Source organism: Gopherus evgoodei, chromosome 16 (genome assembly GCF_007399415.2).
Source record: "Gopherus evgoodei ecotype Sinaloan lineage chromosome 16, rGopEvg1_v1.p, whole genome shotgun sequence".
Classification (NCBI taxonomy): Eukaryota; Metazoa; Chordata; order Testudines; family Testudinidae; genus Gopherus; species Gopherus evgoodei.
The window spans coordinates 21,511,154-21,537,132 of record NC_044337.1 but is presented as its reverse complement, the minus strand read 5'-3'; the positions used below and the strand labels follow the sequence as shown (position 1 = coordinate 21,537,132).

Sequence of the window (25,979 nt, the reverse complement as noted above, 5' to 3'; positions counted from 1 at the left end):
AATTCTGGCCCTTTTCATGAGATTACAGTGATACTTAGTTGAACAGCCTGTGCTAAGGCAGAAAGCAAAGAAGCTGGCCTTAGCTTCCAAGATCTCACTGTTTCATGTGGCCAAGTACAGGTCTTTGTTGAAGATCAGACAGTTGTCTCTTCACAGCAGTCTTCAAAGGAAAAAAGGTGAAAAAAAGCTTATTTAATGAAAAAAGTCTTTTTGTGAAGCAGTCTGAAAAGGATTTGTGATAAATATATAGCAGACAAGGCATCTAGACCAAGGAGGTGACACAAGCAGAAGCATCAGGAACACCAACCTTTAAAAAAAAAAAAAAAAAAAAAAAAAAAAAAAAAAAAAAGGTTACACTAACAACGTTCTGAAACTCCCGGGGCTTTGGCGCTAAACTGGTCATCTGCAGAGAATAGCAGCAAGAAACAAAAACAAACAACACAGTGACAGTGGACTCACGTGAAGGACCTACTGCAATCCAGAGAGAGGAGAGAACACCACCAAATCTTCAGTGCCCACAGCCAGCTTACAATTGTCAAGGCATTCACGGATGGGATGGGAGAAGACTGATGAAATAAGAACTTGTTGTCTGGGAGCTCCCACCAATGCCAGCTCACTTTTAAGCCTTTTATCACATGGTGGCAACTGGGTCACAGAGTTAGGCTCTCATTTTAGAAGGCAGGGTTTAAAGTTCTGCTGCAGGAAGCCACAGTGACAAGGGGGCAGTTTGCAAAGAGAAGAGAAGGGCAGCAGAAGGTAAAAATGATGAAGATCCAGAATCCAGTTCATATTAAGTTCACCAGGGAAAGTAACGTAAGAAATGAAGCAGGGGGAATAACTAGCAGGGGTTACAGAATGGCCTAAGAAGGTCTGAGGAGACGATGACCTTGGATAATAAAGTCAAAAGATGTTTTCAGAAAGGATCAACTAGGAGTAACAGAATGAAATTAAGCAAAGGGAAATTTGCTGGTATATCTTACCACAGAGAAGGCTGTACACTGCACTCATGTGAGGTATATACAGTCCCACTGTTCTCCCCCATCCATCTACAGAGGCAGCAACACCTGCATTTTTGTTTCTTTTTTAAATCTCTGAATATTTTGGTACATCCGAAAACATTTCTTTAAGGCCATCTTCTAGTTTGAGCAGGTTCTTTCTTCCCATTTGTGACCTCTGCTATCAGGAAGCAGGAATGAGAGAGGGAGTCCTCTAGAATTTAGAGCTACCAAGAATCACCTGTTGTCAAAGTGGCTGTCATCTCCCATTGTTCTCAATGCAACTGCACTCAGTTAAGGTGACCTCTTTCAAAATGGCCACGACTTCCTACTATTTCCAGTGAGAATGTAAGCAGCCTGCGGCCTCAGTCCCACTGAGAACAATGGGAGATGGAAGTCATTATGAAAGAGGGCACATCTACATGGAACTCTTTGTTTTAGATTCTGGAACATTATTTATCAGCCCCTGCTGAAGAAACTTTAAGTTATGAAAAATAATGGGAAAAATTATTCTGACCCCTAAAAATGTCTTTCAATATAGCCTGTACACAAGATTTCAGTGAGTTTTAACAATAATAGTAATGTGAAATACCCATGTTATTCTGTTATTAAAGATCATTTGGGATAAAAAAATACTCTGATCCAGATGAAAAAATTAATTAAAAAAAAACCTAGTCCCTTAAATTAACCCACAAAATAATTAACTGCTTGTCAGTTCTCCAAAATAAATAAATAAATGAATTCTGTACTCAATTAACTGCTGTAATTTTGAGGCGGACATGTATTCTTCATGCATAACAAAGTGATTGAATCTATGCATTAAATGTAAAACTCAACTCAGCCTCAACTCTGGAACCACGAGCAGTGTTTCCACGATGAAGTTACTATGGAAAGACAGTGAATTTGCATCCTTTTGCAAGACTTGCTGGTCAACACCTGTTCCTCTATTCTGGACTCTAAGTAAAGGCAGAGATGCTATGGACCAAAGTGCCAGAAGCTACAACCAGGTGCTGCTTTTAAAGAGAGTTTTCCTTCTCTTACCCCAGACCCTCAAGAACCTTCCACTACAGTTACATGGATCACCTGGTAGCTACAATAATTTCAGCAAGGATTCCTCACATATTTACCCACAACTCCATGCAAAACAGATGGCCCAAGGAAGAAGAGAGAATTTTGGAGGTTTTTAACTAATATATGTGCAGCTTGTCCAGGATCCCTGTGGCATACAGAGCCTGGAGATTTGACACATCATCCTTCAAACACAGATTCAATCACAGGCGGGAAACTTGCCTTTTCATTTAAACAGCAATTTAATAGCACTGGCTTGAGCGCAGTGCAGGCAACAAGTATGCTGGCTTCCCTCATGCTAACCTACTGCTCTTCCAGGGCAGCCTGAGCTCCCCACTACCTTTGCTATTCCAGCTCTGGGCCTCTCCAAAGCACAGCTTGCTAATGGTACCAAACTGCAATGAGTGTGTCATATGCACAGGGAGGAGCTAGGGAAAACCCTTAAACAGAGAATGGAGTTAGCAGCACACTAGTGCATGAAATGCAGCCTCACCACTGCTGAGATGCAGTTCTGGAACTCTTAGCTGCTGTGGCACAGACAAGCGCCACAGCAAACAACATCCTTCTCTGGAACAGTAGGGCATCCTGTAGGTTACAAGGTTAGAGAGTGGGCACCAGTTAGACAAGGAGGCAACGTTCTCACCCTACCCAACAACCCTTCCGGCCCTCGGTCTGATCTAGAAAGTGGCTCCCTCAATCTATAGGACAATGAGCCAAGATGGATAACATGTAACGCACACATTTCAGGAATAACGTTCTTATAGGGGGAAGCCGCAGGGCGAGGAGTGGCTTTTGTGCATGACTGAAGACCAAAGCAAGGCCAAGGATCCCAACACCACGAATTCGTATCCCATTCAGTCTTGCCACCCAAAGAGGCCCAGAAGGACACAAGCTGTCCAAACTGCCTCCTTTCTTTTTGCAGTGGTAGGGGGATGAGGCAGGGATGCAGCACAAGTTCAGACCTTTTGGGTGGGAAGCAGCAGTCTACATGGAAGAGATAGACCACACTGAGATGCACACAATCCCAAATTCAGTCAGGTCCATGGGATGAAGCTGCGGATGAATTTGGCCCAGTGTAGCAAGGATGCTGCTGTGTTGTGGTGAAGGGCTGTTCTCAGCTGGAATCCTTCTCACCACCCACTTCTATATTTGTGACAAGTCCCCAGCCAGAGACACCAGACTGAGCGACGCGAACTCTGGAGAGCAGCGCTCTAGCAGATGGGAGCCTGGGAATTCCTGGAGAGCTCTCTTTAGAGCCAAGCTTCTCTAAGCCAATATGACACGGCTCAAAACAGCCATGGCTGAAAGTTAATGGGAATCCCTCAGGGTCACCAAATACAGGAACTACTCATGGTGATAAAATACCTGGTCCCAAAGCCCTCCACGGACACTCTCACATGCAAGCAGAGGTCAGATTCGTAATGAGACGCAGCCGTTTTCAGAGCATGCCTGACTCCGTTAAGAGACGCTCCAGGCTGGGTTCTCTGGAGAAGCGCGTTTGAACCCTGTCATGCTTAGGTTACGATTGCACCACAGCTGCAGTGAGATGGACAGACACACTAGCTCTGCTCCAGCCAGCGTGAGTGAGTACACAGGCATCAAGGCTGACTTGCACTCTGGAGGCTAACCAGAGCCGCTGCCCATGTTACAATGCAGTTTTCAGTCTGCTGGCTCAAGCAGAGCTAGCACGTGTCTGTCCATGCTCCCAGGTATTGTGTAGAGATACCCTTACACTCAGCGTTTCTATGTTGCTGTTTGCAGCAGACATTTCCTCTGAGGAGGCAGGTGCCAACATCACTGTGGAGGCTGCGCAGAGTCGGGGAGAAGAAAGGGGCATGATGAAGGGGCAGTTCCTCAAGTGACCTCTAGAGGGAGTCGCTCCAGTCCCTCCTCAGTGAGGCAGAGGAACAGTGGTGATATTGGTGGCACTGCGGGACAGCATGCAGGTGGGATAGCCTACTGGTTACATCTAGTGCATTCCCCACCCAGACCAGTGCAGGGTTGTTCCCTATAGCACAGTGCCTAGTGTGCCATTCAGCCTATGGGCCTCCCACCACTTGCTTTGGGAGATTATTCCGCTGTCTAGCAGAGCTCTCACTCATGGTGAAACATTTCCTGATATTTGAGTTGTCCATCGCTCAATGCCATCCCTATGCCCCATCTGTACCACTCTAAACAGCCCATTCCTCCCTTGACCGTCCCAGCCTTGGCATGGGGTTTGCTCTTCCCAGAATCTAGAGGTGCCAGCCCTGCTTACACAGGGCCAGCAGCAGCACCCTTTGCTGAAGTTACTACCAGTCCCGTCCCTGCTGGAAGCTGCAAGAGATCACCTGCTCTCACACATTATCATCTGGCTGGGATGACTGAAAGCTGGCTGCCTTTGCAAACAGCTGTCAACCCTGCTTTGCCAGTACAAGAGCCCCTGTTGCACCAGGTCCTGCCTTCCTAGTCACTAGAAGTCATCCCCCCCGCCATATTCCTCAGGCACTTGCTTAGAAAATGCAAACTCCGTGCCTGTAGTCTGAGATACAGCACAGCTGAGCATTTGGGTGGGGGATGTTGGCGTCTCTCTCTCCACCCCTACCAGAAGCTCAGTTCTCCGCAACCTTCTAATATCTCAGGCTCACTAGTCAGTGCCCGACACCTCCCTTCAGCTGCAAGAGCTCCAGCCCACACCACAGCTTGCACTGCTCCCACACCACAGCCTCACTAGGCTCCATGGTGGGTTGGACTCCACACACATGGCTGGCAGGCAGGCAGCCAGCAGCCATGCCCCAGCAGTGCGGCTCATCAGGAAGGAAGGCAAAGGGAGAGGCATAAAGGGCTGGCGTTAGAGGGGGAACTGGTGGGGGAAGTGAGAAACCAATACAAACTTCTCTTCATTTCAAGAGACCGGTTGCTCTGAAGTGCGTGGGTTGAAAGCCGTCCTGCTCCCACACGCTCATTACAGCTTTTTAGAAATAAGAAGCTAACTGGCAGCAGGTGGCAGCACCTATGCCCACCTAGCACCAGCACCAGGATTGGAGCAAAGTGGACAATGGTGAGTGATTCAGGCTGGAAAGGCGGGAATCTGGTACCAGCAGAGAACTCCCCGTTCCTGGGGAACATGTAACAGCTGGCTGATCCCCACTGCTTCCTGCCCAAATGCAAAACCAACCCCCGCTCCACCAAAGGACTCCCCGGATAGACCCTGTAACCCCTGGTGCATGTGCCACTGCTGACCCAGCCACTTGCTACAGCCATGATGCCTCCAAGGCATCTATAGAGAACGAAAGTCTGTGGGTGATGTAAATGGTAAAGCACAAGCCTGCTGCACAGCACACACACACCACAGCTGACTGTGCAGACTGCTGGGGCTAGCTCCTTCCCCTAACATGATGACAGTGCTAATGAACCTACGACAACCTACCAACCCAAGGATACCCTCCACCAGGGTGACTTGCTGAGGCACGAGATACTCAGTATAACTGCAGCTCAGTACCAAGGAAGGGGAAACTTGCTCTCCCCAGCTGCCTTTATTGACCTCTGTAAAGTTCAAGCACAGTTTGTATGACAGCTGCTATAGAAAACCACGTGGTGACCCACCCATTGTCTTCCTTCGGAGACCTGTTGGAATTCGGGTGGCCCAGACCATTGAGAGCCAGCACAATTTTACTACAGCCCTGAACCTTATAAATGAGAAATCAAAGGGAACTGATGAACCATCTATTGAAAAATCTTATGGTGCAGCTGCATCTATTCACATCAGCTAATGGCGAGCATCTGAATGCTCAGCACCTCATCCTAATTTTTATGTCCTGCAAAGCTAGCCTGGAACTTCCCCCATTCATGACGCTGCCTGTTCATCATCAAAGTCCACCAAGTAGGCCAGAAATCTCAAGAAAGCAATCTGTCCCATGGCATTCTAACACTTCTGTTACCCAGCCCAGACCAGCGTATAGGACACTGGATTGGGAGAGTCACAGGTTCTGAGTTCTAGTCTCCACTCCGGTGCTGATCTACTGTGTGTCACATGGGGCTAGTCACTGCACCTCTCTGTGCCATGGTTTCTGCGTGTGGCGAGGAGGAGAATTCTCACTCACCTTTGAAATGTGCTCTGAGAGCCAAAGGTGAGCAGTGCTATAGAAAAGAGCTAACCCCATCCCATTCAAAGCTATCATCATCCCACTTCAACCCAATCTGTTTACAAGTCCCCAGTAAATAGTTCAGTCTGGCTCCAACACTTGCGTTGGTGGTAAGTCCATAGTTGGATTAGTTACAGCAATGAACACGTCTCATTTGTCACAGCAGCTCAAGTGACAGGAAAACATTTTGGTTGTGAATGAGACACAAATAAAGGGGAACAAGGAACTGCCAGATGCCTATGAGTCTGCAAACAAACGCTCTTCCCTGCCAGACAAAACAGAAACACAGTGGAAAGAGAAAAACACTGTCTGCTTATCGGAAAAGCTGAAACTCAGGGACTGATTTAGCTTCCTTAATATTTCCCAAGTGATGATTCAAAACACTGAAATAAGCCTCCCTACAGAGCATAGTGTGTTGTCAGTGAACACAGACAACACTGCAACCTAGCTAGAGCTTTTGGGGCCAGACGCTGCTCTCGGATATGCAGGGGTAAATCTGGGCTAATGCCAGTGAAGCCAGCATTGGTCTGGATTCATACCAGTGTCTTAGAGAGCAGGATCTGGCCCTAGGAGGCTGGTTTCTGATATATCCTCTTACTCACACAACAAAATTACCCTTCTTTTTAAGAAATGGCTTTGGGAAGGCAGCAACACAACCCTCCTCTCTCCTTTTACAGAAAGGTATTTCAATTGCAAAATGACCAAGTAAAACAGAACAGGGTCACTTCTCCGAGTGCTTTAACTTTCAGCATGAGCAGCAATAAACATTTGTTTCACCTCGTGAGAGAAAAGCCAGAGCAGCTTATTTTTAAAAAATGTAACTGGGTCAGTAGCTGCCTGGAGTGGAATGAATGGATGGCATGAATGAGTACGTCCAAAAGAAACATCGTTCCATGGTCCCCGCTCCTGCTGCACAGGACAAATACATTCTGTTACAGTGCGATTTTCAAGATCGCGAAAGTGGCTTATGAACACACAAGCCCCATTGCCTTTCACCAGTGGCTTGGGAGCACAAGCCCTTATATCCCATTACAATTTTTTAGACCCTCCAGGGGCCCAGCTGATGAAGAGCAGCAAATTATAACAATAGTTCTTTGGCCTTCGATAGCATCTTTCATTTAAGGATATCGAAGTGCTTTAGAAACATCAAATAGGCCTCAAAACATCCTAGTGAGCTTGGGAAGTACTCCTGCCCTCATTTTAAAAGGTAAGGAAACTGAGGACAAGAGTCAAAGGGACTTGCCTGATGGACGTCACATAGCATTTTAACATCAAAGTAGGGAGTAGAACCCAGGTGTCCTGACAGCCAGATCTATACCACCACTAAACAATGCTCTCCCCCTTACCTGAGCACAGCACTGAACAATCAACAGATCCTTTCTAAAGTTCACTATAAACTTTGCAGCGCACAGGTACACTAAGGAGCATTTACACTGGGTCTTTATCATCTATAGTAATAGACGTGTCTGTTAAGCAATACGACATAGGTCTTTGCACTTTCAATTACATGGAATTTTGGTTGCAATTACCCCTGCTAAGTGGCCTGTTCCGGCTTCGGGATCTGCTTCGCTGTCTCTGAAGTCGCGACCTCCGGAGCAGTCGATAGTAGTAAGACGGTCTCCCAGAACTTTTCCTGCTGTTCACTGACATTTTTGTATCTGTTTCACACAGACACACGCACTCTCACTCACTCCCCTGTCCCGTCAAAGCAGTAACACTTCCAGTGTCTAATTAACAGGAGGCTGATTCTTTAGAGTAGAAAGGGCGGGGGGAGAGGGGAGGAAAAAGAAAAAGGAGCTCTTCAAGTTTGACATTTAAAATTAAAAAAACCCCAACCCCAGTACAGAGCACATGTCTGAGCAGAGGCAGAACTCTCAGCAGGCAAGATACACTGTGCTAACAATTCCAGCCCCCAAAAAGATAAGCCTGTTGGAGTTGGAATAGGAAGCCAGAGTTGGCCTGTGCTCTTGAAATATGAAGAAAAGGCTGGAAGAAATCCTGGACTGGATCGTCTTCACTGGACAGCAACATCTGACTGAACCACCCTGGAAAAAGCAGAGCTTCCTGCTAGGGGATGACTGCACAGTCCAGAGTGCTAATCACGCTTGTACCTGCCTCTGGCCACTACATCTTTCTGAGGGTGAAGCTTCAGCCAGCAGGATCTGCAACAGGAGGTTCCTAAGGCTTTATGAAAGAGGAGATCGGGGAAGGGTGTAATGAGTTCCTTGCCATGGGACACATGTTAATCATCATGGAGTGAAAGCCCCAGAAAACAAAGTGAAACTCAAGAGGGGATCACTTTAATTAGAACTAGAGCGAGCAGAGCACTGGACGCCCCTGGAGGCCCTTTTCCTTTCAACATTCAAACTAAATTATAGCATGTCACACGAGTTAAAGAAAGAGATCGAGTTACCATTCAGGTTCTGGCAGCACATGGGATTCTGCCTCTGGCTCATATAGCTCAAAAATTACATTTGAATGGGTAGAATTAACACTGTAAACCAGAGCGAGAGAAAAAAATAAAGGCCAACTGGATGGATTCCCAAGTCTCCAGTTTAAAAAGCTCAGCTAAGAGGTGCGTTATTCAGAACCCCTCATCCTGGCACCCAGAGAAGCCCCTGCAGCTGCAGGCATGGAAATACTCTGAGAGGAGAGTGGCAGTGAGGATTTAAGAAGGATGGAATTGCTGGAGGCCAAGGAATTCATACGCTAGCCCTTTTTTCTATGGAAACCTGCATTTGCACTCCAAGCTCCTGGAAAAGCCAGAAAATCTGATTGCGTGATGGGCTACCAGCTAGTGACATTTGCAGAGGGGCTGCCCATGCTGTGGCTGGCTTTGCTTAAATTAACCAGTCTCTGGCACCAAATGTACCTATTGCCAATGTCAGCGAGGAGATCAGGAAGCGAAAAGGTAGGGGTACAAAGCCACCCTGGTCATGAGTTGGCCATCTCTGGGAAAGCGTAGAAGCTTGCCCTACCTGTGCCATGCCTGTTCTGGTTATAGGCAGCGGCTGCCACTCTGCAGGGCTCTTGATTCTTTCGCTAGCACTACATTCCCTTAAAGAAAACAAAAAAATCTTTAAATCCACCCCAGATAGTCTCAGCCACCACCACCGGCCCACCTACTTCCAACATTTGCAAAACTTCCCTGATTAAGCTGGGCATTGGGAACATAAGGATTTTACATAGGTTATATCCATCTTATCTAAATACTGACCAGTGGAGACATATTTTACTTCTCTGTTTAGAAAGGCCCTTCAGTCTGGTCCCTGACAAACAGCACTTCTTAGTCTTTGCTAAAGTCCAGCCCTGGTTTTGAGGCCATACCTAAGGAATTCTACACTAACTTTTAGACTGGTGCGGAATGAACCAATCAACCTGGCAATGACAAGTTTAGGTCAAGTAGGCAAGATCACAGCTGGACAACAGATGACTCTAATCTCTGCCCCCTCTGCAAGATGCAATAACAGAGCAACATTCCACTGCTTGGCTTCCACCCAGCTGCACCATCACTGACCAAATTCACACAGCAGATCAGGAGAGAAGGAAAAAGGCCACAGTTACTTTACTTCTACACATCTCATGTTACCCAGGAGTGAAACGGTTTGTTTTTACCCATCTGAATGGCAAACAAACTATTAAAACATTTTCCAGAAGAATTTTGACTCCTCTTGGACAGGTTTGTGTTTTCAGTTTGAAGGAGAGATAGGCACATATTTAAATTAGCAATGGGGAAATCTCAAACTGTTTGGAGATTCAGTTCAGAGCAGCAGCTGAATGTTCAGGTCTCTAGATGGTGAGCAGGAAGCTTCGTAAGAGACCCTCAGGTAGGATTGGTGGGACCTAGGTTTTGGTCAAGCTAAAAATAACATGAGAACAGCCTCTCTCATATCTCATTTATGCCTCTGGCATCCCCCAAAATCAGAAGGCATAGATGTAAATGAACATTTAAAGTGAGAAATTATTTTTAAAAGTTTCCCCAAATTCAGAGGGTCCAAAAGGGTAAGGTTCAGCAACTTTGTTCTTGTTTAACCAGAACCACCTGGGATGGAGTGAAGGAGAGCTACTTGGTGATCTTACTAACCTCTATGAACAGGTGGAAGTGATCAGGTGGTGTGTGTCGATGGTTCTGCATCCATTCATGTGCACTTAAGCATCTGTTATGCATTTATTTTTTTCCTATCTCCCCCCCACCCAACCCAGTACCTACTGTGATGTTCATGCAGGTGACCATAAAACAAGAAGAGTTAATGAGGGGCCATAAACTATCCTGACAAGAGAAGGGAGTCTCATAATAAGAGCATAAATAGCCTGAGAGTTTTATTAAAGTTTAGTCAGCCTGCCTCTCTGTCTGTCTCACTCACTTCAGTAAAGGTTTTGAAGGCATTAAGTACAGATGGCTACAGAGCAGCAGATAACAAAATGAATGACCCAGCTGGGAGGTAACAGACTGGTTGGGATATTTCTTTTTTCCCTTTTGAAAGACATGTCCTGACACAAGCGCTGGTTTGTGTGAAGGAATCTAGTGCTTGCAGAAGCAGCCAGATTAACAGCCTTCGAGAAAAAAAATCTTTTACTTATTTTCAAAATAGCATAGGCAGTGGGAATACAAGCTTTCTGCCCAGAGCTCTGCCAAGGAGCCTCAACCAGACCTGAAGTGACCACCTCCAGGAGAGACATGCTCAAGCTCCTAATGGGGAGGGTCAACTGGGGCCAAATATGGTGCTGATTTTTGTGATAGGAAGACCTGTCCACTGGGCTGAGATCCAACTCATGGCACGGAGACCACTGAACTGCCACCAAATGATAGCATCCTGCTATCATGTACAACTGTGGGCTGGGTTTACACTAATGAAATTTAGAGCAGCATTTGGCCACCTGTATTTGCCTAGGCCTCAGCAGTGTATGGGATTTGCCATTCAGACCTCTTGTATTTTCTGTACAGCTTTATAAAGTCAAGATTTATTTCACTCCTTTGCAAAAAAACAAAAAAACAAACAAACAAACAAAAAAATAACCTTACCAGATCTGCAGAAATGTTGGGTCGACACCAAAGTCAGTTCTGTGATGGAAGCAGAGAGGCACAAAGATTGGTTTGTTTGCTCTGAGAGCAAGAGCAGCGTGCAGTTGCCTGAGGGTTCTACCAGTACAGAGAAAGTAGTTAAGGACATAGAGGTCAATGGTAATTGGGACGAACTGCAACATGGATTTACTAAAGGTAGATCGTGCCAAACCAATCTGATCTCCTTCCTTGAGAAGGTGACGGATTACTTAGATAAAGGAAATGCGGTAGATCTAATTTACCTCGATTTCAGTAAGGCATTTGACACGGTTCCACATGGGGAACTGTTAGTTAAATTGGAAAAGATGGGGATGAATATGAAAGTTGTAAGGTGGATAAGGAACTGGTTAAAGGGGAGACTCCAGTGGGTCGTATTGAAGGGTGAACTGTCAGGCTGGAAGGAGGTTACTAGTGGAGTCCCTCAAGGATCGGTTTTGGGACCGATCTTATTTAACCTTTTTATTACTGACCTTGGCACAAAGAGCGGGAATGTGCTAATAAAGTTTGCAGATGACACAAAGCTGGGGGGTATTGCTAACTTGGAGAAGGACAGGGATACTATTCAGGAAGATCTGGACCACCTTGTAAACTGGAGTAATAGTAATAGGATGAAATACAATAGTGAAAAGTGCAAGGTCATGCACTTAGGGATTAATAATAAGAATTTTAGATATATGTTGGGGATGCATCAGTTGGAAGCGACAGAGGAGGAGAAGGACCTTGGGGTATTGGTTGATAGCAGGATGACTATGAGCCGCCAATGTGATACGGCTGTTAAAAAAGCAAATGCGATTTTAGGATGCATCAGGCGAGGTATTTCCAGCAAGGATAAGGAGGTGTTAGTACTGTTATATAAGGCGCTGGTGAGACCCCATCTGGAATATTGTGTGCAGTTCTGGTGTCCCATGTTCAAGAAGGATGAATTCAAACTGGAACAGGTCCAGAGACGGGCTACTAGGATGATCCAAGGAATGGAAAACCTGCCTTATGAAAGGAGACTCAAAGAGCTTGGCTTGTTTAGCCTGGCCAAAAGAAGGCTGTGGGGGGATAGGCTTGCTCTATATAAATATATCAGGGGGGTTAACGTTAGGGAGAGAGAGGAATTATTTAAGTTTAGTACTAATGTAGGCACGAGGACGAATGGGTACAAACTGGATATTAGGAAGTTTAGACTTGAAATTAGACGAAGGTTTCTAACCATTAGGGGAGTGAAGTTCTGGAACAGCCTTCCGAGGGAAGTAGTGGGGGCAAAAGACTTATCTGGCTTTAAGACTAAGCTTGATAAGTATATGGAGGGGATGTTATGATAGGATAGTTTAATTTGGGCAATTGATCTTGGATTATCACCAGATAAGTCAGCTCAATGGTCTGCGGGGAGATGTTGGATGCTGGCTGGTGAGTCTTGCCCACATGCTCAGGGTTTAGCTGATCGCCATATTTGGGGTCAGGAAGGAATTTTCCTCCAGGGCGGATTGGCAGGGGCCCTGGAGGTTTTTCGCCTTCCCCTGCAACGCGGGGCATGGGTCACTTGCTGGTGGATTCTCTGCAGCTTGAGGTCTTCAAACCAATTTTGAGGATTTCAATAACTCAGTCCTGGGTTAGGGGTTGTTATAAAAGTGGATGGGTAGGGTTCGGTGGCCTGCCTTGTGCGGGAGGTCAGACTAGATGATCATATTGGTCCCTTCTGACCTATGAGTCTATGAGTACAGAGAGACTTATGTCCATGGCAGCTGGCAGACACTCATTTCCAGTGGCTGTAGTTTTGTTTTATCATTTGCCTACTCATTTATGCCTGGAAAATAATCACTGTTCTCCAGAATCTATTCTCCCCAGACAGCCTCAGCAGTTAGCCTGCTTGCTTTCCCACAGGGCTTCAGGAGAGAACCATCATCCTTCTCAACTGTCTTTGTTTCTGTGGAAAGGCACTCTCCTCCTTTATTCTGCATGCCGTGCCACCATGCCTCGACCATGATTGCAGGGATCCTTATAGGCAAGGATACAAGAATACTTCAGATTCCATGCCCAGTCAGTTCTTAGACTACCTATAAAAAGAGGAAATTAGTACTAACTGTGGTGAAGTGTATTTTTTATGTTGACACCTGTCCACCAGGAACTGAACTGAGACCCACAAATAATTTTTCCTTGGACAATATAGAGTTGTGAGATCAAGATAAGTTTCAATGATGTTACAATCCATGTAGAACCAACGATCTAGAGGTCAAGGATCATTAAAACATTAAATCACTGCCTATCTCAGCCTCAGCATCTTGTGCTATTACACTGCTGCAGCAGCATTGATTGTGCTTTCATGGACAAAAAAAAAAAAAAAAATCAGGGGTGAGGTAGGCAATTAGAAGGAGCCCCCTGCCCAGTGTCCCCCAGTTCTTTCGCCCAGGGCAGGTGGAGGATCCATGCCCCCTACCCAGTGTCCCTGCCCCCCAGTTCCTCCGCCCAGGGCAGGTGGAGGATCCATGCTGCGGTTCTACACAGCTGCCCAGCTGGCTCTTACCATCAGAGCCCTGCATGGATACATCTGTATCCACATCCATGGATACAAAGCAGATACCCATACATTTGTAGGCCTCTACTTATCCTGCTCTGCCTCACCAGTGTGCACAAAGACTTCTGAGTCTCTTTGTGGGAGACCAGGGATAGGACCAGCTAGCTGCCACTTCTCGAGGGCTGATTCCCACAGCCTTCTGATTGGGTGGTCTTTTCTTTCCTCCTCTCGCTGCCCCAGTTCCATGGCTTTTTTTCACAAAAGGATGGGGGAGGCCAGACATCACGAAGTCCATGATTCTTTGGCAGAACCATCATATTCAGGGGGGTCAAAGGCCATCCAACTGCCATCTCTTTCCTTATCAGAGTTTCTGGGTGAGAAGAACCCAGGAGATTCCATATAAAAAACATCAAAACAACTAGTTTTCCAGTGTAATCAACAGATCAGAAACAGGTTGTCCCCTTTCTTCATTTCACCACATTCTAGATTGTCCTAGAAAGAAAACGGTAACCATATAAAACCCAGAGGCCAGGTAAGTGTTTCAGTTTGCCAGAGCATTGTGTGCGTTATAATTCTGCAATACTAAGTGAGTTATAAGGAGCGAAGTACAAAAGCAGAGCGTATATTTTCGAGGTGCTCAAATGAAATGTAAAACACAGCTGATGAAAGAGGAGGGAACTACTCTTTCGACAAGTGCATCAGCTTCTGCTGGCTGTAGTACTGAGTTCTCTCAGCCATTGCCTACAACAGCATTTCTGAGACACCTCAACCACCACACCGCAAGTCTTTCCTTGGGCGTAACTTTGGAAAACAAGGCCTTTGTTTGCTCCTCCTCGTTTGATACTTTTCAATAGCCCAGTTATTCTCAAGCTAGTGACAGTGAACTTGTTTTCTACTATTATACAACTTTTAGGCACAAACTACTTTTGACTAAGCACCTAGATGAAGCTTCCACTCAGTCTGAATTCTCTATTCAGAAAAAGGCTGGAGACAAATTGGAGGCACCAAGTTTCTTCATTTCACCATGAAGCAGTCGATATTCTTCAAAAGGCCACTGAGAATGCTGGTGACATATGAAGACTAAGGGTGTCTATACTACAAACGCTCCAAAGGCACCGCTGCAGTGCTGCAGCTACACTGCTGTAGCGTAGACGCTTACTACAAAAGTGGTTTTTCCATGACTGTAGTAAACTCACCTTCCCTAAAGATGGTAAATAGGTCAATGGAGGTATTCTTCCATTGACCTAGCTGCGTCTACAGTGAAGGTTAGGTCAACTTCACTGTCACATAGAGCATGAAATTCTTCACAGACCTGAGCAATATAGCTGGGTTGACCTGAGTTTTAGGTGTAGACCAAGCCTAAGTTTTCAGTACATTCAGTAGAAAGAAGAAAACGGGCAATTCCTAATGAAAACACCAGTAATGTATAGGTATCTTGCCAGACAGGGTCTTGGACTGCAAGACCATTAGTCTGAACAAGCTGAAAATACACCCTGAAGTGGAGAAGTTCACTGCAACTTTATTCAACGGCTTTGTTTGGAGGCAGAATATGATCCTGATTTCAGAGTGGATGAAAATGAGTCATGACAAATTTACACGTCCAGTTATTCAAAATGAGATAATGGCTCTTAAAGCTGAGAAGAAGATTTCTGAGAACATTTCTGGAAAGTGGTGTGCAATTTTGGTAGACGAAACAACACACTTCTCCAACAAAGAGAAAGTGGCGTGATGCCTGCAGCATGTGGATGATGACATGAATGTTTGTTGGATATATAATGTAGCCTGTACTTCAGGAGGGGCTACCAACTCACTAATAAAAGATATATCATGTCTAAAATTTGAGGATCAGCAATTGTCATGGAGAATATTATGATGGTACCACTAACTTGACAGACTTAGTTTCAGGTCTAGCAACCAGACTAACAACAGAAACTATGAGCTACATATACTCACTGCTCTGGGCACGCTTTGAATTTGGTGTGCTAGGCTGCTCTTAAAAATGCTATCCTTAGAGATGCTCTTGAAACAGGCTGATTTAATTGTGTCATTTGGTAAACAAACAAAAGGCTATATTTCAGGACACAAAACATAAAGCGGTCAGTACTGCATCAAGCATCTATGTCCTCTGTCCAGCAAGATGGTCTCTCTCTGCAGAAGCACTGGCTTCAATTTCTGAAACTCCCTTTTACCACATGCAACTTGGGAGACACTAAAAGGATGCAACTAAAGATCCTGACATGAGAGCTCTCATTGGTGGAATAGCAGCTCACATGGAAGAGTTGAACTACCTCTTTTATACTGAGCTAGGTAGAAAGTCCTAAACATGGTAGACAATCTGACCAAAACTCTGCAAGGCTCAGGCATTCCAACCACAGAAGGCCAATCTTGTATGAAAATAATGTACTTCAGTCCATCTGATCAGATGAAAGCTACAATTTATTCTGGGAGCAAATCTGCCAGAAAAATCCAATGCTGGATATAGTCAGAAGGTCTGGGCTTCCAGGGAAGAGAGAAGTTCCCAAGAAAACGCTAATAGGGAAATAGAACCCAGCTACCCAAATTCAGCAAAGGAATATTATAATTATCTCTACTTTTATGTCACTGGTTTTTACAATGCCCAGTACTTAAAGATTTAAACAGAAAGACTACAAAATTATTCAAAATCTTGAAACTCTCAAAACAACTCTAAGCCTAACAGAAACACACAAATTCAAGACGTGCTTAAGGTGTATGGTTCCAATTTCAACTATGATTATTCAGCTTCATCTGTTGCAAGCCAACTGTCAGCATACAGAAAGATCACTGAAATCAATTCAGAAGCCTCAGTTCATTCAACCAGACTGAACATCAGCTGTTTCCTGAAGTGGTAAAAGTTAATAAAAATGATTTGGTCATATCGGCAACCAATATTGTAAGCGAGAGCACTTTCAGGGGTCTACACCAGTGGTTCTCAACCGGGGGTACACAGAAGTCTTCCAGGGGGTACATCAACTCATCTAGATAAAAAACACTTGCGAAGTCCATACAAACTAAATTTTCATACAGACAATGACTTGTTTATCCTATTCTATATACTATACATTGAAATCTATATATAATATTTATATTCCAATTGATTTTATAATTATACAGTAAAAATGAGAAAGTTAGCCATTTTTCAAAAACAGTGTGCTGTGACATTTTTGTATTTTTAGGTCTGATTTTGTAAGCAAGTAGTTTTTAAGAGAGGTGTAACTTGGGGGTATGCCAGACAGCTCAGACTCTTGGAAGGGGTCCAGTAGTCTGGAAAGGCGAGAGCCACTGCTCTACACCACATTAAACAATGGCCTTGATCTCCAGTGTGGACAATCACAGCTCAATTGGTATATGATTTTACATGTACGCATAGACAAAACTGATGACTTACACATGTTGCAGAAGAATTTATTTCAAGAAACCCAGGACAAAGATCATCAACTGGAACTGTTTCAGATTTGTAAGTCTCTCTTTTTATTCCTCTTTTTAAAAAGAATGCTTTAATGAGTAGTTTTGTACTATGACTATATTTGTCCAGTTTAATAGAGTGCAATAAAATGAGCTTCTGTTCAACCTAAGGCCTCGTCTACACTACCTCTTAAGTTGACGTAAGTTCCATTGCCCAGGGGTGTGAAAAAACCACCCCCGAGTGATGTAATTTATATCAACTTAACGCAGTGTCCACACCATGCTATGCTGGCGGGAAACGCTCTCAGTGTTTCCTTTACTAATACAATCCCTGAACTTTAGCATCCATGCTCCCATCTCCCAGTTGTCTACACCCATGTCCCAGGGCATTCCCATGTGAAGAGTTCTCCTGCGGGGCTTGCATGGTGGGCTCTCACCCACCCACATCCATGCTTCAAGAGGAAAATGTAACATAAGAAGAGAAGCCTTGTCACACTAAGTCCTTGTGCCCTCTCCCATCTCAGAACACACTCGCTAATTAAATCAGAATTTTAAGTCAAATGCTGAGGAAGTAATTAGGGCTGTTCTGCAAAATGTGTCCAATGTCACAGATGGGCTAGAACCATCAGATGCCAAAAATCAATATAATAAAACAGCAGGCGCAACTTACACTTACAGCATTGTAGGGCCTTTCCCCCGATGGGGACTGAACAGAGTTGACAGAAAGTTTCCAGCTGATAGATTAGATACTGAAACAATCTAGTCCAAACATTTTTAACCAAAAAATGTATTTTCTTTCAAAATGTTCTTTTGTTCAACCAACTGCCCCACCCAATCCAGTTTTTCAGATTTTATATTGTTGGAAAAATGAAAAGGAAGTTTCCATACCATCAAGAGAGAGAAAAAAAATCATTTAAAAAAAGTGTTTTATGGAAAATAATTACCATGTTCTAGAGCTCATCAGAAAAAAAAAAACACCACCACACACACCCATAGATACACACCACTGAAATGCAGTCACTGCTGCGGTGGAGCGTGGCAGCCGGTCAATATCTCCACAGCAATACTACCCGAGGGTTTAGAAAAGGAAATGAAAAACTGAATCCTTTACTTGAAATTAAGACGTAGCATTTATTGCTTATAATCTAATCACTGGAGCTATTGCCAGCAAGATTTCAACCACGACACCTGCGGTGCTGTTCTGTACATTGATGCTCATTATATGGGTTTTATCATTAATTATTTATTGTTTGCGTGCTAGCACCTAAAGCCCCTGAACACGATCAAGGTGATGCTATGCTGTGTTCACAGACAGACAGTCCCTGCCCTGAAGAGCTAACAATCAATCTAAACCAGACAGCTCCACGGTGGGAGCCAGGAATTATTATCCTGGTTTTACAGGTGAAATATTCAGCAACAAAAAGTGACTCAACCAAGGTCATACCAGGAGCCCAGATCTTCTGAGTCTTGGTCTAGAGCCTTCTTCTCCGGACAACCCTTTCATAATGAAAAAAAATCATTATGACGCCAAGCACTTGCAGAGTGTCTTTCGTCCAAATACCCCAAAGGGCTTTTTTAACGTTAATTAAGCTTCACAACATCTTTCCCATTCTCCAGACAGGTTATAACTCCAATATTTTTAAACTCAGGTGCCTAAATTTAGGCACTTAGATCCCCCTTTAGCCATGTAAGCAATAATGGCCTATTTTTCAGAAATGTTGATCACCTACAGTCCGCCTTTCCCTCTCCTCCTCCCCCCAACTCCAAACATTTGAAAGATGTGGCTAAATGATTTGTTCACTATTCCACAAAAAGAGCAAGCAGCAGAACTGCAGGTGGAACCCAGGCGTCCTGACCCCCCCAACTGCCTGATCTCACCAGCAGACAATTTGCCCCCCATCAGAAAGTTAATTTTGTAAACACAATCTTTTGTTTTCTGTATTTCACAGACTTCCTTCCCAAGCAAGGAGTTCAATCAATGTGACATACCGGCTCCAATAAAGTGAATGCAACAGGTAAACAGAAGAGTTGACAACTTGTTATTCACTGCATGGTAAACACCACCACCGTAATCCACATAGGAAGTGCCACTCAGTAACCAGGCAGGTTACAGTAACGCTGAGGAGTGTCAGCATGTCTGAGAACCCAACCAGAGACATTTCCTTGGCAATCTAATAAACTCTGTGCCTGCCAAAGAATTGGAGAGAAACAGAGGCTGACCTCAAAACAGAGACATATTTCCTGCCTATTTCCCAATAAAACAATAGAGCTAAAGAACGACCTGTTTGGGCCAACTTCTGACTCCAGCCAAGAGAGAGGCGGATTAAACGATAAAATTGAAATCTAGCGTAATTTAACTGTGCATTTCTAACACCATATGAAGCTGGACTCAGATAACGTGGTTTGTATCCTGTCCATTACTGACACTAATAACATTTCTATCCTAAGATCTGTGTGTTTGAGTCCAATAGGCCTTCATGACACTGGATACCATGTGCAATGTCTCGTTGTTGTACTCTTAGTTCAGGAAGTTTTAATTTCTCAGGCAGAGCTCTTATAGCCAACCTCAGTGTATCCACTGAAACTCTCTCGGTCACCAACCCAGCTGAGCTAACATTGCTATTGACAGGGGTGACTAGTTCACATACTAAAACAGAAGGATCCGGGCATAAAGAATTCCTTCTAATACATGATACCAACCCTACTTTTCACTCAGCACAAAAGAAACTACACCTCTACCCCGATATAACGTGACCTGATAACACAAATTTGGATATAACGCAGTAAAGCAGCACTCCGAGGGGGAGGGAGGGGAGTGCGCGCTCCGGCAGATCAAAGCAAGTTCAATATAACGTGGTAAGATTTTTTGGCTCCTGAGGACAGTGTTATATCAGGGTAGAGGTGTATGTACACCAAATATATTGCTTGCTACCGATACAACTGATGCAAAAAGGACTGATACTCCAGAGACTGAAGAAAGTTGCCTGAGTTATTCAGAGATAACTTACTTCCTCATTCTTATAATGGTGCTGCTCAGAAATACATTTACAACTATGAGAAGAAATAGGACAAAAAGGAAAATTTCCCAACCTTTTTGAGAATATCAGCCTGGATGTCCTTCATATGGGGCCTAGACTTGATCAACATTTTTCCACTGAAATGTCTTTTGATGGAAAATCCTTTGTCACCAAAACAAAAATATTCACCAAAGCAATTTTGGTTTAATCAAAAATATTTTTGTTTTGTGATTAAAAATTTTGTTTTAATTTCAGTGAAAAAAACATCAAATAAGCCAAACTTCCTTGCTTTCTCACTCACCATTTTTCCACTAGGGGAGAGAAGGGGGTAAAGAGAAAAAAAAGAGGGGAAGAGGGAAGAAAGTGCTTTTGTTCCCACCAAAAGAAGTGTTATAAATGAAAATTTTCAGAATTTCGAATTTTACGGCACAAACTGCCAAACTGAAAAAAATCATAATTACTTTTGAAATTTTTCACAAAATATCGTTACTCTTTTTTGACCAGTTCTCAAAGGCACCACCAGAGGCCTGGCCCTGCACAGGCAAGTGGGCCCTTGTTCCAGATTTCACAAGAAGCCGACCGTCAAACAAGGTTTGGCACAAAGTTTGTACATTTCATGTCAGGGTTGGGTCAGTTATTGTATCTGAATAGATTCCTTTATGCCTGCAAGATGCAGTGTCACTTATTTCATAATGCAACTCCCAACAACAAGCAATGGAACAAGACTCCTGGGCACAGCGGTTCTAAGGCTCAAACCAGACCAAAACAAAGCAGTGAGATGGAGCTGGCAGGACTGCCCTTTTTCGGAAGGAATAGCAAATATTCAGAACTGAGAGAAAGGATGTGTGAGGAACTCACTTTTTGGTAGATCAAAAAACTTCTACTATTAAATGCCAACAACACTAGTTATTAGTGTTAGTGCCAGTGACACATCAACATGCCAATCCCTGCCAGTGCTGTTCAGACAAGAATTTGACTCTTTCTTCAGTACTTTGTGATCGGCAAGTTCTTAGTACAACAGTCACACCCAAATTGGGTGTGGAAGCTAATTATCAGAACTGTGTTTTCCACACTAACCTTGATGCAGAAAATCATGTAATAAACAATAATGAAAAACAGCCCCTTAAAAATAGTCTTTTTACTTTGTATTTCAGTGCTAACCTTGCTTTCAGGTTGCTGCACGGAATGAGCAATTTGTTAAAATTCAGACACTAGATGACAAATGTATTAGTTATTATTAGCAGAAATCTCTTAGCTAGTTGTGAGTGCTCTCATAGTGGTTTCCCCATGCAGTGTGATGAAAGGTCAGGAAGAATGATCAACCTTTCCGTAAGTTGCTGCAGGGCACTGCTATCCTTGTCTGCTTGGAAATCCACTCTATTTAAATGCTAAAGGTTAAAAAAAAAAGTTCACAGGTGTTCTGGGGAAGTTTAAGGATTTGCTCCTTGCATTATTAACCTCTATTAATCCAGGGAAGCTAGTGGTGATGGAATACAAGTCTCCACTTTCACACCCATCTCCTGGTTGTGTAGACATTTCCCAAGTACAACGAAAGGGCACACAGCAACATGAATCAGCACTTCTCCTGCGTATTTAATCTCACGTTAACATCACGCTGAAACTGGCATCCATGCTGATAAGTGAAATGAAAGATTAAATTGTTTACATATGCTGTGTAAAACTTACTTGCTGATTAATTAATAGATTAGACACTTCCAATTCATGTGTAAATGCCTGATAATGATCTCACATTTATGTAGCAAATCACTGGCTTAATACAAACTTAATTTTTCATGTGATAAATGGCTTTTTCCCCTTCCCTGCCACATAATTTACAAGCTATCCTGAACACAGAGTTGGTTGTATTCAGGGCCAGGTTTTATTTGCTCCTAGGCATCACATTACACATCTGAGGAATCTTTTTTGCAAACAAACAAACGTAAATCTTTTAACCCTACTAACACTCCGGCAATCCGACAGGACTGAATGTCTTGAAAAATACATCAGACATTTGTAAAGGGGCACCCCATTAATAAGATTAGACCTGAAATGTAGGTACGGTACGATTTTTAAAAAAGTTTTATGAAACCAAATGGAAATGTTTTCATCAGTTTTTAAATTTCATTGAAACTTGTTTTGTTTGTTTTGATTTAAACCCTTCCCACATAGTGTGGACAATGGAAACACAACAGCGCAATGCTAGTGCGGAAGCAATCAAAGGGAAAGCGATCAATTTTGTTTCACCGTCCTAATGCAGTGAAATACCAAAATTGAACAGCCAGCTTCAATCTGTGGAGAATAACTGAACAGTTAATCAGTAACACGTGGTGAAACATTATAATGTGTATTAATTTTAATTTAACAGCAACAATTTAGATCTCACCTCCCCTATGGTAAGGGTTCTTCTGGTCCAGCACATCATCGCAACACTAGGGCTACCAGAATAAACTCTCACAGACTGGGACGCCAGTGGGGAGACTTGGACAGAGCAAATTCATTTTCCCTGAACACATTTATAAAAAAGTCATGAAAAGACATATGAATAAAAATTATAGAAAAAAAATCTAGCAGGTCATCAAGTCACTCATCAGTTGTCAGTTCAGTGCTTTGCCCAGTTGGTAATAGACTGTCAGCTGAAATCCAGACTTTTTTTTTTTTTTTTTTAAATCTAGGTGCATATGTGAGCCTCCCCATACAGCAACAAGGGAGCACCAATCACACGTCCACTGCACTGATTTTCTCAAGAGCTCCTTAAAAGTTAGAGATGGAAAAGAGCTACCCCACCAACTCTTCCACTGTGTTCTGCAGTGCTACATCCAGGCCCATTTTCATTCACACAACGCAATTTCCCCACACCCTTTCCCTTGGGACGGCTACTCCATAGTGCAGCAGGCCTCACTGTTTCCCAGTATTCAGCAGAGTTTCCCTTGCTCAGTAGTGTCCTGTTATTTCTCCCTCTGGCTACCTCCTTCCTTCCATTGCCTGCTGATAGTCACCTGATGACAGCTTGACAAACTATGCTTGCTTTTCCTAGTGCCTGAACGTGACCGCGCTCCTTGGTGATCTGCCTTGCATGATTTGTACACTTCATTAGTTGAAATGATACACTAATCTGAAAGGGCTGGGGTTTCATGTTGGTGAGTATTTTGGTCCATTACAAGCCCAGTACAGTCTCTCTTTCAGCAAAGTTCTGTCAATTCAAAATGATTTCAAATGGGAGCTTCCGCGATTATTCTTGATGAACTAAAAACAGTGCGACAGGCAGACCCAGCAAGGCTCACATGACTTTAGACTCTAGTGATTACACACCGGCTCCAAAGGGTCACTGCCTGTCCTTGATGCATTGCTTATGGCCAAGTGCAATTTGAACGGTGAGTGGAGCATGCAGAGGGAAGCATTAAAACAGAGGGGAAGGAACGACAAACAGGAAATAGGCAAGTAGCATTGACCAGGTCACAAGTTTGCCTGGTGAGGATCCAACATTTTTTGCTGGTGGGAAGCAGATGTCTCAGGGGATGGGCAGAGAGATATAAAGCCTCCCGCTGCTAAGTCACAAATTCTACCAAGCCAGGTCTGTAGCTATAGAACATAGGGACTTCCCTGCTGGATCAGGCCAATGATCTAGGTCAAGATCCTGTCTCCAAGAGAGGATGCTACCCACAAAGAGCCACACAGCCCCTAGGGGACAGTTATGGGATAACTAGCTTCTCCCCGACACCAAGTAGTAAGTGGCTGGGGCCAGTGTTTTGATGCCTGTTTGGTGACTCACATGACATTAGTTTGGTGGCCTGGGGACACTGCCCTGTGGACAGCTGTCAACTTCACACAACCCATCACCTTGTCTATAGAACAGTTGTGCAACAGGCAACAACACTGTAGGCATCATGCCATCACCTTCTCACCTCAGCCTAAGCAACCATTTCCAGGAGCGAAAGCAGAACTCAGGCTCCATGGCCTCTCCACTGAGACTGCAACAATAGATTTTTGTGAGATGAACACCTGTCCACTAAGAATGGGGCTGAAACTCACTAATTCAGACCAAAAACAGTTGCCAGCTAATAATCACTTTTGGCCAGTGCCCACTGCACAATGAGGATTCTACACATGTTCATTTTATTTCCATTACAGAAAAGAAAGTGCAAACACTAGCTATGACTCAAGATTTCAAAACAGCTTCTACAAATATACAGAAAGAAAAGTTTAACTTGGCTGTGATTAAAATCACAGCTGGGGGTCCTACAGCATTTCAGACAGCGGAAGAGACTGACTCTCATATCTGAGGAAAACAGAGACCTACAGTACAACCTCAGAGTTACAAACACTGAGTTACAGACTGACTGGTCAACCATACACAGAGCTAGAATTGGAAGTACGCAATCAGGCAGCAGCAGACACACACAAAAGCAAATACAGTACAGTACCGTATTAAACGCCAACTACTAAAAAAATAAAATAAAGGGAAAGTTAAAAAAAGATTTTGACAAGGTAAGGAAAGTGTTTCTGTGCTCGTTTCATTTAAATTACGATGGTTAAAAGCAGCATTCTTCTTCTGCATAGTAATGTTTCAAAACTGTATTAAGTCAATGTTCAGTTGTAAACTTCTGAAAGAACAACCGTAATGTTTTGTTCAGAGTTCCAAACATTTCACAATTACGAACAACCTACATTCCCGAGGTGTTTGTAGCGCTGAGGTTCTACTGTATTAGATCATCTCCACGATAGTCCAGCTTCCCAACCAGCCAGCCAGTGCTGGATTGTTCCACATAATAGAGAGTACATGTGCAATTTTGCTCTCAGTTTAGCAGGCTTGCTCACAGCTCTGGCCATTTCTTTCCTACTAAATCATCCCCAGGACAGGACTGACATTTCTTTTGAAATGCAAAGGCTCTACTGAAATTTGGAAACAACATATGGTACAAATAGGAATCATGAACATCTCTTCCCATCTCGCACATTTCAAAGACTGTACAAACAGCACTTTTTCCTAGTTTTGATCCTGCAGCCAAAATGAGTCATCTGTGAACAATTATGGCTTTGGCAGGGGCCCGACTGTTTGAGAACGAAAGGAAACACTTTATTATTGAAATGAACGGTACGCCAGGCCAAGAGGAGACTGTACAGAAAACAGAGCCTTTTCCTTCCTATTTTGCTGGCCTAAGGACAACAAGAGGGGTAAAACTCCATTCGGAGATGCCTCATGCTACTCAACTCCAATGGTCTCCTCACCCAGTGGTGGGAAGAAGGGGGTTGATGCAGGAAGCATAAGCAGCATGGAAAAGGGAACACACACAAGAGAGGCAACAGAATATGCAGGGAGAATATCGAGGCAGGCAAGCTTGCCTTGCAAAAGCACTGGTCGTTTCAACCTTATTTCTCCCACAGGAGTTGAATGCATATCCGGGGAGTAGAATCTCAGATTCATGCTCTGCCCTGCAGCTCTGAGCTAACCCCTGAAACTCTCCCTAGTGGGGTTTGTGCAGAAACCCAGCATGGAGACTGGACCTAACCAGCTGCTCTGAAAAGGGGCAGGGCATGCAGGAAGCCTGAATACAAGAAAATGAAAGTTGCCAGACTTGCCAAACCTTCCAATATGAATGGGGCAGCTGGATCTTCTATTAACAGCCCATGTTCAGCATCAGTTTCATTACCTGATGCCCAGAGGTAGACAGCAGAAAAGATCACAGTGCTACTCCTGGTGGTGATTTTTGTGATGTGTGCGCCTGTTCACGGGAAAGTGGGCAGAGACTGGCTAAACTGTTGTGCATGGGCCTCCGCATAGCCAACGGATGA

General features: G+C 44.0%; 1 pseudogene; it reads right to left on the bottom strand.

Moving 5' to 3' along the window:
* LOC115636205 overlaps positions 1 to 25,979 on the bottom strand; it is a 162,692-nt pseudogene that overhangs the window by 62,254 nt on the left and 74,459 nt on the right.